The 15,021-nt window shown below is 45.3% G+C and overlaps 1 protein-coding gene across 3 annotated transcripts in view; it reads right to left on the reverse strand.

The window, feature by feature from the left end:
- TBPL1 (TATA-box binding protein like 1) overlaps positions 1-15,021 on the reverse strand; it is a 270,644-nt gene that overhangs the window by 199,425 nt on the left and 56,198 nt on the right. Inside the window, exon 2 of one of the 3 annotated variants that reach the window (XM_069607407.1) lies at positions 1,408-1,439. The exons of the other annotated variants lie outside the window; for them this stretch is intronic. The gene's annotated coding sequence lies outside the window, so the exon portion shown is untranslated. The remainder of the gene's footprint in view (positions 1-1,407; positions 1,440-15,021) is intronic. 3 annotated transcript variants of the gene reach the window in all.

A 15,021-nucleotide genomic window follows, 5' to 3' on the forward strand; every position in this document is an offset into this window, starting at 1 on the left:
CGATTCTTGTTTTCAGAGGGAATCCTTTGTGAAGCCCTCCGAGGTTCCTGCGTGTCGGAAGACAGGCAACGAGGTAGGAATCAGAGACTTTAGTGCTTGGTCTTCTGGCATGCCTGCCTCTAGCCAGTCCTAACTGGGAGGTTGGCTGTCGAGAAAACACACAAGGTCACCATGATTTTTCAGGAACCCGAAGAGGACTCTAACCAACACACAAAGAACGTCAGGGTTCGGGTTAGTAATTTGAAATGAATTAAAAAACATTGGAGGCTAATTTTGAATATTTCCAAAGCAATATTTAAAATATTTAATAATTTCAAGTGAGAAAATTAAGAAGGTTAAACTTAGTTTTCCAAAGTTTGAATGTAGCATGTGAGTGGATTGCTGGATAAATGGCCAGGATCTGGAAGCTGCAGATAAGTCGACCACTGGAGCAGAATCCGATGAGAACAAAGATAAGATGGCTGTAGCAGATTCCAGCGACCAGAGATGCCTGCTATGTAACCGCTGCCTGTGCCAACACCTTCCACGCGACAGAGGGGTCCCAAAGAGGACTACTCCGACCCTTAGGCTGGTAGGAGCAGTCAGTCTTAAGACCTGCATTTTGAGCCATCCCACAACGTGCTGTGACCTTCCTGGTCTGCAAACCGCCAATACCCTGGGACCTCGAAGCTGAGTGCTGTGCAAAGTCTTCCCGTGAACGAATATTGCTGAAACTTCAGTGGACTCCTTCTGGACCCCCAGAAGCAAGATTCCCCTCCTTAAGTCCTCACCAGAGTGCTGGACCGAGATAGCTCAATGAGACGACAACTGTTTTTCATCTGGTACCTTAAAAAGAGCACCAAATCTACAGAGCATTCTTCAAGCACAGAAGAATCCTCTGCTGGGAGCCATTCCCATCTGCTGCTACTGCAATTTCCCATACATTGTCCTTTCTTTCATCACCACAACCAAGAATCCAGAGGCCAGGTCCTGAGCTGCTGCATTGGGAATGCGTCTGTCTGGAAGCTCATCTTCACTGCTGGGGTACTGTGCGGGTAAGACTCACCTAAAGTCGTTGCGTCACTCCTCTCTGGCTAAGGTGGTGATTCGTGTAGTTCGCAGTTCGCCCATACCGATTGCCCAGGCCCAACGCTGCAACGTATCTGTATCTAGGGAGCCTTCTACGAAGTCCCTGAACACTTCTACCAAATCTTAAGTCTGTTACTTACTCGTTAGCTGAGAAATCCTCTGGAACTGTGACTTTTACAGTTTGTGCCTCATCTTGACCTGCCTACTGTTGGCCACTAAACCACCAGTGTCCCCTTCTGCCTCTGAAAACACCCATGCCCTAGATTAGGAAAGGACTGCTAAGGTATAAGGCCTCTGTGAGTGAAGAAAATAAAACAAGGGTTCCTGCGAAGTACTTACTTGCTATGCGTTGGTGCTTTAACTGTATATTCCTGAAATAAAATAAGTTGCAAAGTTATTACTTATCTGTGAATTGCTAACTGCCATTCCAAAAAGTATTACAAAGTTATTTACTTAACTTTGAATTGTGTTCAACTATTCTAGAAAGTAACATTGTTAGTATAACTGTATGTTTGTTTGAAACCCCTGTTTGTGAGACCCCTGCTCCTGCGTTCATACTTCACTCTGGCCAGCCTCCCTTGGCCAGGCACCTGCACCCAACTGCGAAGCAAGAAACCTTGGGGCCATCTTTAACTCCACACTCTCATCCACTCACATTTCAGACATCTCAAAAAAGTCTATCAGCTTAACCTCCTCAGAGGTACTTTACCTTGTCTCATTTTCCCCCAGAGGCTGTCTGGACTATTTTTTGTAAACAAGATCCATATCCTATTATGAAGAGAACTTAATGATTCTTGAGATGTTATATTTTACTTTAAGCAATAACATTTTTATTTTCAATAAGCAACTGTACAAAACAGACCCAAGGAACCGCCATGGGAGCCAAGTTCGCCCCATCGTATGCAAATCTTTACATGGGCAACTACGAACTTGAGTATGCATTACGGCACCCATCATTTACAAAAAACAATGTCATTTTTTGGGGCAATACACTGATGACATTATTATAATTTGGAACGGTTCCTTACGACAACTACAGGATTATTTTATTTACCTCAATGACAACACTTTTTGAAACTTACCACACAATACAGTCAATCACAAATTAAACTTCAAGGACATCAATCTCTATATTCAAGCAAACATGATTCATACCACCCTGTACATCAAACCTACCACAGTCAACAGATTACACGCAACCAGCAATCACCCAACTCATGTCATCCAAAATATACCTTATGGAGAAATGCTGAGAGTCAAGAGAAGAACAAAAATACTTACCAACTGGTACCGTTCTTTCGACTGGATGTTCCTCCAACGCATTCCACATCTTTGACATCTTGGACATTGCATGTCAAAGACGTGGAATGCGTTGGGGAGGACCCAATCCATTCGAAACTGTACCACCAAAGAGGAATTTGAGAAACATGTGTCCCACACCATGCAAAATCAGAAAACGAGGATAGTGTCAGAATCCTCTTAAAAAAAAAAAAAAGTGATCGTAAAACCTTAGTCAGGCACAGAATGCAACTTCTACAGGATACAATTTGCAAACTAGAAACAGTCAGACAACTACAAATACGATTTATCACAATCTACAGCACAAATACTCAAACATTCTTGTGAAAAACTGAAACATAATGAAAGTGGACTCCGATTTGCAAAAAATGTTGGATGATCATCCCAACTTCACTGTCGACAAAACAAAGAATTTGAAAGACAAGCTAAGTCCATCTCACTTCCAGTACAAAAAAAGAAATCACAACCAATGATGCCAGAATCTATGTGGCTAAAAATACCACCACAAGGAAACTACAAATGTGGCCAATGCCAAATCTGTAAATACTCAGAAGACGCCAAAACTACAACTCAAAAGCCTAATGGAATACAAGTAGCAATCCAGCAATTGATCAAATTGCAACAGTAAAAATGTGATGTATGCTATAAAATGTGTATGCAACCAACTTTATATCGGTAGTACCATCAGGACATTAAAAACAAAGATTGGAGAACACATCAGAGCCATCATCAAACAAGACCCAAGATCGCCTTAGCTACACACTTTCAGGGAACTCATAAATCAAGAACCGTCAACTCAGGTTCTCTGGGATCGTAAAGGCATCCCTTCCACCCAGAAGTGGCAACCTAGAAAAACTTTTGAGAAAACGAAAAGCCAATTTTGCACTATGGATACTTCGCTCCGGCCTCAACACAGACCAGGAGTTATACCATTTCTTATGAAAGACACCATCACAATCACACCATACTATATTGTCTTTAACCTAATCTGACTGTTTTACCATCTCCAATAATGTATCATGATAACTCTATTTATACAATGAACAATAATAACTAACGGTTCAACCCAAGTGATCAATTCAGCTTCTCATCGTGTTTATAAGAAATTAGCATCATCATATGTATGAATGCCTCATTACGACTATCAGTTTAGTTTTAGTGCCCATTAAAGCTCTATCTTGTTAAAAAAATATTTTTATCATTACATGTATAAAATGTTTCATGTAATCAGATATAACCAAGACAAATCAAGTCTTATTTGACAAAACAAGCAGCAAAGCAATAATCAGCGGTTATGGCGACCGCACGGAAATAACGTGTGAAGTCATCGCGTACGTATACGCGATGACGTCATCGCGTGACAAATGGCGTCTATTTTGAAATAGAAACACAATGGCAATCGCAGCACTGTGAGAGCGTCTGAAGATCAAGAAATCTATTTTTTGTTCAGGTAAGCACAGAAAGAGCTATAATCCTATCTTCTAGCTACGGCTGGTCCAATGTTCAGCATTGTCTTCAGCAATTACATGACCACAATTTACTTAAGATGCATATCATTTGTCTTTAATTTCAGGGTAACTACATGACCCAATAATATGATCCACTACATCATTCATTTGGAGCTACAAGCATCCAACTACTATCTATAGAGGCATCTGATTGCAAGTAAAATAAATGTTCTCCCATTTGGGTATTTAATATAAATGGCTTCAAGACATTGAAAATTGGTCCATACTCTATGACTTGGTTTTTAGGATTCAAATTAAATTCACTCATAGCAATGAAAGAACACAACAAAAAGAAGCAAATATTTGATTAAATTGAGTAAATATCTTTTATTGAAAACTGCATCTTCATGAAGAACCGCTGGATAAAACCAGTGGGGAAACGCGTGTCGGGGAGCAGACAACAATGCCGAATAAGGGGAGCAGGAAACAATGTTGAACAAAATGGCAAAGTTTAGCCATACTCTATTTCAAACCTAGTGAACCATAACAAAACAAAAAAAAAAAAAATAGAACTTTTCCTTTTCTGTTTGAATGAAGCTAATTCAAGAGGCTATTTATTTAATTACGGTGAAATTATCAACCAATAAACATTCTTGTTCACAATGCAGCGTTCATTCAATCATTAAGATGAAAGTGCAACTTTGGACATTCTTTAACAAAACGTTACTTCATAGCCCTGGCTAGCCTCAGAGCATGGTCACAGTTAGCAGCACACCTTCTGTTCAAACACCAAAACCTGGAGAGCGCCAGTGCTGCTAAAGGCTGGTTATTAACTTAAATTGCATATAGTGCCTAGCAGCATTTTACTGTGCATAACAGCATGAAATAAAGTGCATAGCAGCATTTATATTTAGCTCACATAACTCTACCATATCTCACAACCAGCATTTCCTACATAAAAGGTAATTCGTATTAAAGTGCATAGTGCACGACTGCTAAAATCCTCCAAGAGTACGACAGTATATCATTACTAATCGGACACAAACTGCTCAGTAGCTTTTTTTGTCCGATACATACATGTAAACACCACATAATAATCAAACAGCCCTTCCATCGAATGCCTGAGTCACGCCAAAACCAATACAAACAACCAGATAACTACATCTAATTTCCAACAATTAGAAATAAAAAGCAAAAGAAAGCAACCATCCAAGAATAAAAATATAAAACTACATAACAAAACATTTCCAGCGAGATGAAAATCGTGCTCCTTTCCGCTTGTCAAGAACACATATACAAGAATACACATTTTAGTAAAACGAAGACAGATAATTAACAATTCTTCCTCCTAAAAAGTGTATAGTTCGATATTGTGGCCATTAGGATATTTACTTCCAAAGTCTAATACACAAGTCTCTTTTTGCAGTAGCATCCGTTCTCTGTCACCCCCCCTGTGGTCCAGTTTCGATCCTATGAATTCCAAAGAAACCGAGACTTTCCATATTGCTTCTATAGCAGTCTGTAAAATGTTTAGCCATGGGGTAGTTTGGATCATTATGCAAAATAGCTCAAATGCTGCTGAATCTGTATCTTTAATTTGCACTTGGTGCTGCTGATGTACCACTTCCGACAAGCACATGTCAGAACGTACACCACATAGTCTGTTTCGCATGTGATCTTGTCCAATATTGGAATAGTGTGGGCCAAAATTGGATCTTCAAATGATAAGCAATTTCACATATTTGTTACACCTCGTGCATTAACAAAAAAAAGAAAAAAACTTTGATTTGTAAACCACATGCCCATTTTGTCTTCTTGTGCCATGAAACTGTATACTAGTGTCTCCTTGATGGAACAATTCCTTCTAAAACTGATGTCCGAGAGGTCCTTGTCTGCCAACAAATGTTTTTGTAGTGTCCATCTAATCACCAAAGCTTGACTATCAAAAGTTAGGATGAGACGTGTGGTTTCTTTCTCAGTTCCTGAATTTCTCTGCTTTTGAGATCCTGTTAGGAGGCTTGGTCTATCCTGCTGCCTAGCTTTTATGTTCAATCACCTTCTAGGGTTAAGGGAGTAGTTTACCTGTAACTCCATTTCTCCACCGTTGGTACCTTTCATGGATTCACATGCTGTGAATATTCCCCGTCAGGCTGGGAAACCTTGGTAACTTTAACTTAGCGTTTTCCTATGGAAAACTAGACCACTCCTATCAACATTCTTTTTGGGTGCTTTAGGCTACCCAATAGGACGCCTGGTATAAATAGTACCGCCCCCGCCACTTCCCATCAGATTTTAGCCGCCAAAGTAGAGGGAACCCGAACCAAGTTTTGCCTGCAGGGGCTGCCGGCATGTGACTCCATGAAAGATACCAACGTTGGAGAAATGGAGTTACAGGTAAGAAATTACTCCCTTCTCCAGCATTGGATCTTTCATGGATTCACATGCTGGGAATAGATTAAATAGCAGTATGACAAATGCATGGCGGTGTATCACAGGCAAACCCACCAATAACACTCTTTATTACTTGCTGGTTTGTGTTCTCATGCATGTCAGAGTAACATAGAAACCCCCAAAGCTGCGAGGCCTACCTTACTGAAACAGACGTTGGAGGACCGCCCGGCCCACCTGCACATCTTCCATATGTTGCCGTCCCAGACAGAAGGGCCTGGTGAAGGTATGCAGCACCGCCCAGGAAGCCGCCTGGCAAATGTCCACAAGCGGCACACCAGACCACAGCGCCGCCGATTGCGCTGTAGACCATGTAGCATAAGCCTTCGGAATGCCCCTCAAAGGCCTGCCAGCTTTCGTGTGACAACATGAAATTGTAGACGAGACCCACCGGGAAAGCCCTTGCTTGGAAATAGAGTGCCCCTTGTTGGAGGGACCAAATGCAACAAACGGCTGCTTCGACTCCTGGAAGTCTTGGGTATGGTTCTGATAAAGTTTCAGCGCCCTCTTAACATCCAGAGAATGAAGGGCTTTATCTGCCGGCGTGGACGTATTAGCAAAGAATGTGGGCAGAGAAGCAAGCTTGTGCAACGCTGAAAACACTTTTGGATAAAGTGTGGGTTAGTAGCCAGGAAAACCTTGCCCTTCAGAAACCTCAGATAAGGCGGGTCAATGACCAGTGCTTGCAATTCCTACACAGGTCAGGCCGAGGTAATCGCCACTAGAAATGCCAACTTTCACAAGAGGAACTTCAAAGAAGCAGTCGACATGGGTTCAAACTGAGGTCTCAGAGCAGAGAGAACCACATTGAGGCTCCACACAGTGCAAACCGCTTATCCGGGGGAAATGTCAGAAACAGCCCTTTTAGAAAATGTTTAACCAAACGATCACTAAACAGCGGAGCAGCATGGCACCTTCTCATGAACCTAGAGATCGCCGTCAAATGCATTGCGTAAGATTTAACAAGTACAGGAGAAGCTGGGCCGGAGAGACATCCAACGACTGCACCCCTGGATGGTCCTCACACCAGGCACCAAATCACGTCCCATTTCCAACCATAAAATACATTGGTAGAAGGGGCTCTTGCCGCGTCCAAGATCCGGTGACACTCTCTGGAGATACCTAGGTGACCGAACTATGAGTGATCAGGAGCATCACGCTACCAGGCTGAGAAACGCCAGATCGTGGTGCCACACTGCCGTCGCCCTGAGACAGGAGATCTTGGTCTGCACAGAGACGAAGCGGCTTTTCTACCACTAGATGGAGATCCGAAAACCACCTCTGCCTGGGCCAGAACGGGGCCACCGGGATCACCCTGCACCGATACTTCCTCACCCACTGGATGGTCCTCCGAATTAGTGGAAAAGGAGGGAACGCATACACAACGAGGTCCGTCCACGGAAATGAGCAAGTGTCCCCCATCGACTCCAGATGAGCCCTTCTGCTGGCAAATTTCAGACACTGTTTTCAATCGTAGCAAACAAGTTTATTGGCGGAGTCCCCCACCATCAGAAGATTTCTTCCACCTGCTGCGTCTTCAAACACCACTCGTGCAGCTGACTGGCGTCTCTGCTGAGCAAGTCTGCCTCAACATTCAGAACCCCTGGCAGATAGAAAGCTACAATATGGATTTCCTTGAGTCGAAGCCCAATGCCAAACCTCCCAAGCCTCTTTCGACAGGACTCTGGAATGCGTGTCTCCCTCCCCCCCCCCGGTTTCCTCAAATGTGGTGATTATGTCGGTCAACAACCTCACCACTGCTCCTCGGATGCACGGGAGAAACGACTTCAGGGCCCAGTGAACCGCTCTCAACTTGAGTACATTGATAGGCAATGTCATATCCACCAGAGACCATAGGCCTCGTACCTGCAACTTGTCGAGATGCGTCCCACACCCTGCCTGGGAAGCGTCTGCCATGATCGTGAACTGAAACTCCGGTTCCAGCAGGGGCACACCCCGCACGAGATTGCTTGCGCAAGTCCACCACCGAAGGGCTTCCACCAACACCTCGCCAACCACCAGCTTGTTTGACCATAACCCTCGACTGCGACCACCTGTCTGCGAGGAACTCCAACTGGTCGCATGAAGAGGCGGCAATTGGGTAAGAGCGGGATACATGATGCCATGCCGCCCCCCCCCCAGGCTCCCCAACAGTAACATGTAGCTTCGGATCGAGACCAGCATACCCCTTCTCCACTCTCCTGCTTTGGCTTGCAACTTCAATCATTCAACCATGAGCCTAATCAAAAGGTAGATACATCTAAGACCTCAAACGTGATATATTGGTTTTTGTTAAAAGCGATCATGAAAGGTGAACACGCATGGACATTGTTGACATATGCATTATTTCTGATGTACTTTCTTGAATTGATTTTGCACTTTGTTGTACCGAACATATTGGTTGGATTCTAACAGGCTATCTAATGTCTTTATTCTCTGTGTATGACATCAACAACTCCAATAGGCCTGTGAAAAAGAGGAATGACATCAAAAACGTGTCGGCCATAGACCATTTGGATGAGTTTTCACTTGTATATATGTCTTTGATTAAATGCTGTTATTTTAGAAATTCGGCTTGTAATGTTTTGTGATTGAAGTATTTCACTATAACTCAAAAAGAAAAATTGAACTCTGTAAAACAAATTATTAACCGCCAGAAGGGGGCGGCAGGGTTCCAATCTTGGATCCTCTTCTGTTCTTGTATGTATTTAGGTCTTGTGCCAAGGCTTTTTTTTCCTCCTATACACCTCCAATTTCTCGAAACAAGCATTAATACTTGTATAATTCAAAGCTACTTTCATTAGAACTATTGGTGTGCAGCCAAGACCTCAGTTTTTGGCTTGCCACTTGAACACCCTCTCGTCGGAGAGCTTCACCAGGTTGTCTTGGGTGACAAACTGCGCCCGAGAAACACCAATTCCCTGGACTGCAGCAAAAAGGATTTTTTGAAGTTTACGCAGAATCCCAGCCTTTGTAACAGGCCAGGCCCATAGTCGCCATGAGAGACTCCCTTGCCCGCTCCGGCGACCAACCCCTTACCAACCAGTCGTCCAGGTAGGGGTACACATGATGGCCCTCCCTGCGGAGGAAAGAAGCCACCAGAGCCAGACAGTTCGTAAACACCCTGAGAGATGACTTCAGGCCAAACAGAAAGACACAGAACTGGTAATGGTCCTCGCCGACCACAAAACGAAGGAACTTTCGGTGCTTCTACCTCATCGGGATGTGAAAATAGCTGTCTTGCAGATCCAACGATGCCAGCAACTCGTCAGGTTACACCTAACAGATTACATCCTGAAGTGTGAGCATCTTGAACTTCAGGCGCTGCAGATTCTTGAGGGCCCGAAGATCTAGAATAGGCCTCCACTTGCTGTTGCGCTTTTTACGACGAAATACCGGGAGTACACCCCCCCTGACCTCTCTCCACCACCTGAACTGGTTCCATCGCCCCTTTTTCTAGCATCAGTACCACCTCCTGCCGCAAGACTGGAAGATGAAGCTGCGCCACATACTTCAGCAGAATTGGGACCGGAGGACGCCGAAACGCCAAAGAGTGGCCGAGATGTACTGTATCCAGCACTCATCGACACCCTTCCCTCCAGCAGACTGCCCACATGGCAGTCATTGTTGAGACTTTGACTGTCTTCCTTTAGCAGCTGAGGCTTGCAAACCTTTCTTGCGTTGAGCTTGAAAGTCTCTGCTCTTCTGCACCGACTGGGACGTGCGCCTATTGCTTTGCGATGAGTAGCCAGAGCGCCCGTAACTTCGATCTCTGGAGGAGGCAAACCGGGCGTTACCAGCGGCTCTCCGAAACATCCGAAAGGAACAAAGAGCGGCCACTCTGCAAGGAATACAAAGACTTATCTGTCTCAGTATCCTCTTTCATCCCCTTCAAGCTTTATCTTCTCCCCGAACAAGTGTTCGCCCTCACAGGGCAGATCGACGACCTCGTACTGGATTTCTGGGCAAAAATCTGTACACCAGGCCTGCTGTCGGAGCACCACACCATTATTGATCTGCTTAAACCCCAACTCCGCCAGGTCCACTGTGATATTGCTGCTGTGGTTGGAGGCCTCCTCCCCTTCCCTAACCAACAGCATTGCTTCCTTACGTTTTGCTCCGGGAGATGATTGAGAATCGGGGCCAGCCTGTGCCACATTTCCCGGTCATATCTGGCCATAATGGTCAAGGAGTTTGCAGACTTTACTGTAGTAGCCCCTACCGTCAGGACCTTCTTCCCAAACGCATCATGCACCCTGGCTTTGCGGTCCGGGGGTGTGACACATTTGTGTTGGCTTCTGGCCTTATGGCTTGCCGCCACCACCACCGCCGCCGCCACCACGACCACGAGACATCTGGGGGTGGAATCAGGAGCCTTGAATTTCTTTTCTAGACGGCCCTTCAATGCAGGCCCAGAAAACGGGTGGCGCATTGTGTGCAAGCCCTCCTGTTACACATGGTCGAGAATCTGAATCGAGAAGACCGCCTTCCGACGCTTTCCCATATGGTCGAAGAGAAAGCAGTCCTTACGCTCCTCCTCAGGGACCAGACCAAACTCCCGACACGCCTTCGCCATCATGGCGTGGAATGCCCCAGTTTCATCCGGCGGAGATGGTTGTGCCGGGCTACTGGGCAGTTCCATCTCAGGATCCGTGTCCAAAGCATCGTCCCGCGACGAAGACACTGTTGACAGGGTATCGGGCGAAGCACTCTCCGGCTCTGAATCAGGCAATTCCCCTCTTCAGGAGGCCTGAGTGAACGGTCCAAACCCACCAGCAATGACAAAGGCAACCGCGTCAAAGGAGACTTCCTAGCGGCCTCACCAGGCGATGGGCTCGGAGGTGGTAACAGCCTTGCATACAGTTGCCCCAACAATAACTGGAGCTGGTTGAGCACCTGCAAGGATTGAGAATTAACCAACGGGTAAAGGGGCAGCCCAGCCCCTACCCCACAACGGCCGTGCACACTGCAGACCGAGCCAACGTTCAAAAAACAACTTGTTCCTCCTCCATCCCGAGGAAACAGAATACACTGCCGGATCCTGCAGCAGAATGTCCCCCGGAAGCATGGGTTCAAAGCTGACGGACTGCCAGGGCCCACCCGTCGATAACAAACCTTCTGACTCAATCGGCGTCGAAGACAACAGCGGAGCACCGTCAGTCACAGTCGTGGACGGAGCCGACACCACCGTTGACGATGGAAAAACAGACTGCACCGTCCCCGAGGAAACATCTGTCGATACTCCGGTCATCGGAACCGCACCCTTGACGGTCTTAGCCTTTACCAGTGACCCGGACTTTCTGGACTAAACCTGAACGGTGCTTCGAAGAATCCCGGCTGGACGAGGACCTATAATGATCCATAGATGATGACGAGTGCTTTGAGGAAGACTCCTTCAGCTTCGCCTGTCCTTTGTCCGATATCTTTGACTTTTCGGGCCTACCACCCAACCCTTTGGACTGGTCAGGCCGATCTGACTTGGATAGCTAGGAACCACTCGCCCCCTTTGAATAATGCGACCTGGACGTAGAAGACTTGCTACCTCTCCACACCTCCAACGCAAGCAACTCAGTCCGCTGCTTCTTCAAGGGGGGGTGTGGGGTTCTGCAGACACCGCCCATGATGCTCAGGGGTCTTCTCCACCCTCACCGAAGACTTCCGAAGCCTGGTAAGGGCCCTCATTTAACCAAGAGATTAGCAGGCGGTTACAGTCTTTCAAAGTCTTCTCCGAAAACCCCTGGCATATCTCGCAGGCATCTGCTGAATGGTGGGAGTAAAGACAATAGAGACAGTCTGTATGACCATCCCCTTCTAAGATCTTCACGCAGCAGGTAGCACAAGGCCTAAAGAGAGACTTTCTGGGCCACAGATGACATATTGGCTGGATACAAAACAGATGTGCATGACAGAGAAAAACAAGGTGATCCCAACAGTTTGGAGACGGTTGAAAACTGAAGAGAAGCTACGGGGGCGGGGCTATTTATACCAGACATCCTATTCGGTAGCCTATAGCAGCCAAAAAACACTGATGGGACACTGAAGTGTCGAAGTTTTCCATATGAAAGCAGTAAGTTAAAGTTCCCGAGGTTTCTCGGCCTGACGGGGAATATTCACAGCATGTGAATCCATGAAAGATCCAATGCTGGAGAAAGTTGTCTTTTAAAGCCTTGAGCCGTCATTCTGCTTTCTGAATCATAGGCCTCAAGAGTGGTGCCATTACGGCTTATCCTCACAAATTCACCGTAATGAACACTCCACATCAAACTTTCAGGGTGTCCACTTGCTGCATGTAATGGCGTGTTGGATCCTGTTGGCTTTCTATGCAATTCACAAGTTAGTCACTGATTCACGATCCTCAAATTCACATCTGTCTCTGAACCTAAGGTTGTTGGTATTCGGATTCAATAGCTTGGCAAAGTCTAACCGTCCTTACTCTGATCCGTACCAGATTATAAACAGATCCATGTATCTAAGCCATAAAACGACATTCTCTATTGTCTCTTTATTGTGTTCGGACCACACCTCCAATTCTTCCCAGGCACCCATAGACGTTTGCGCAACACGGCGCAAAGTTTGCGCCCATAGCAGTTCCCTGCACTTATCTAAAGTACTCGTTAAACAGGAAAATGTTGTTTGTAAGGCAGAGGTTTATCATTTCGAGGACCATATGAGTATGTTCCAAGAAATTTAAGGATCTGGTACTCAGATAACATTGGCAGGCCCATTTTCCATATTCGTGACCCATTTATGTGTATAAAGCCACAACATTCATGTTAGTCATGTCGTCGCTGGATTGCCAAGGAATGTCATTGATATGGGATAAAAAAAAATCTGTAGTATCTTTCAGATATGATGGAATAGAAGAAACAAATGGAAAAAGCACTTTGCCTATGTATTTGGACAAGTTTTCCAGAACTGAACCTAAAGACACAATGGGTATCCCTGGTTGCTACTTACATTTTGTATGTGTACATACATTCAAAATACTAGTGGCCATACTCAAACTAGTACTATTCGTTATCTGTGTTCCAGTTTTATCAAAAAGACAGCAGGAATAAAAATATTAATAAACTTGGATACTCGCGTGCATGAGTAAACACAAACCAATGAGCCATATTGCATCTCCCAGGTTTAAATGTATATATCCTTTCGACCCTCAATTACATTCAGCACTGGGTATATATTGTGATTCCAATGGTGCTGCTATATGACCTGGAGTCCAGATGAGCATGTATGACGTGGCGGTAACTTGAGGGGGGTGACTATATGACACCCAAGGAGCCCTATACAGGGGAGAGCAGAAGAGTGGGGTTGAGAACTCAACCAGAGGGGTGAAATGGTGGGAGGCAGATTAAAACGTCATCAATGGCTTCTGCCCATCCCCCAGCTCAATGTCACACAAGTGAGAAACGTTACTCACTGAGGCAACCCTCCACCAGTCTCCCAGGCAGGTACAAAGGACAGAATTTAGGCTAAAGATGGCAAACGCAGTCAAACCTTAGTTGCAGCAGTAAAAAAGTGCATGCATTAAACACAAAGCACATATGCACTCCACATGAAGAGCATGAATAGGCAATATAAGCATTTATACATGAAGCAAATTAACATGCATCCACAGACAAGAACACCAACATGACCAATGTATAAAAGGTGAAAACAAGAATATGCGAACATAGCTCGCCAACATTAGAAACAAGAGTGTAGTAAAGCAGCCATCTTCTTTTAAGAATAAGATCAGGCATGCTCCTTGTGGAGTGCCACAAGGAGCATGCCTCTTGGCCCTCCTGTTCAACCTCTATATGTCCACCCTCACAAGAATAATCCGCTCGCACAATATCCTCTGCTACAACTACGCCTATGACACTACTAATCCTAAAACTCCTTAATTCAAAACCCAACTCCCAACTCGACCTCGCTGCCTGCCTCCTTGACATAGATCATTGGATGACCACAAACCACCTCTTGCTAAACCCCTCCAAAACCAAAATCGTGGTATGTGGCAACTCCGAACTTCTTCCACACCCCCTACCCTGGCCAACCAACATGGGCAATTCCCTGACACTCTCAAACTCAGTAAAAAACCTTGGATGCACTCTAGACTCAGACCTAAACCTCTCGCTCCAAGTCAACGTCTCCAAGTCCTGCCACTACCACCTCAAAACTCTTAAGCGCATTTTTCCATACCTCACTTTTCCCAACAGACTCTCTGCGGTCCAATCATTTGTTATGTCAAGACTGGACTATGCTAACCCCCGTACCTCGGAATCCATGCGTACCACTTGACTAAAGTACAAAGAGCACAAAATGCTGCGGCCAAACTGCTACTAACACTTGGCCCAAGAGATCACATCTCCCCAGCTCTCAAAACTCTGCACTGGCTTCCGGTTGCCCGAAGGGTGACCTTCAAAACCTTATGCAACTCTCACCAAGCAATGCATAAAACCAGACATCAATATCTCCAGGACAAACTAAAACCCTACTATCCACCACGCACTCTACGATCAAGCTCTGCCAGCCGCCTAGTGATATCAAAAACCACCTCAGTCAGGCTAGGTGGATCATCATTCTCAGCCCTTAACCCCACTCTGTGGAACTCACTTCCATCCCCACATCCGACTCACCGAAGACCTCATGTCTTTCCGCAAATTACTGAAAACGTGGCTCTTCCCCTAAAATCGACTCCAACTCTAACATGATAACAAAGACAGTAGCCCAAGATTGCTACATCAAAAAAAATAAATAAATAAAAACACAGATC

The sequence above is a fragment of the Ambystoma mexicanum genome, chromosome 4q (assembly GCF_040938575.1).
Source record: "Ambystoma mexicanum isolate Mex_15411 chromosome 4q, UKY_AmexF1_1, whole genome shotgun sequence".
Taxonomy (NCBI): Eukaryota; Metazoa; Chordata; class Amphibia; order Caudata; family Ambystomatidae; genus Ambystoma; species Ambystoma mexicanum.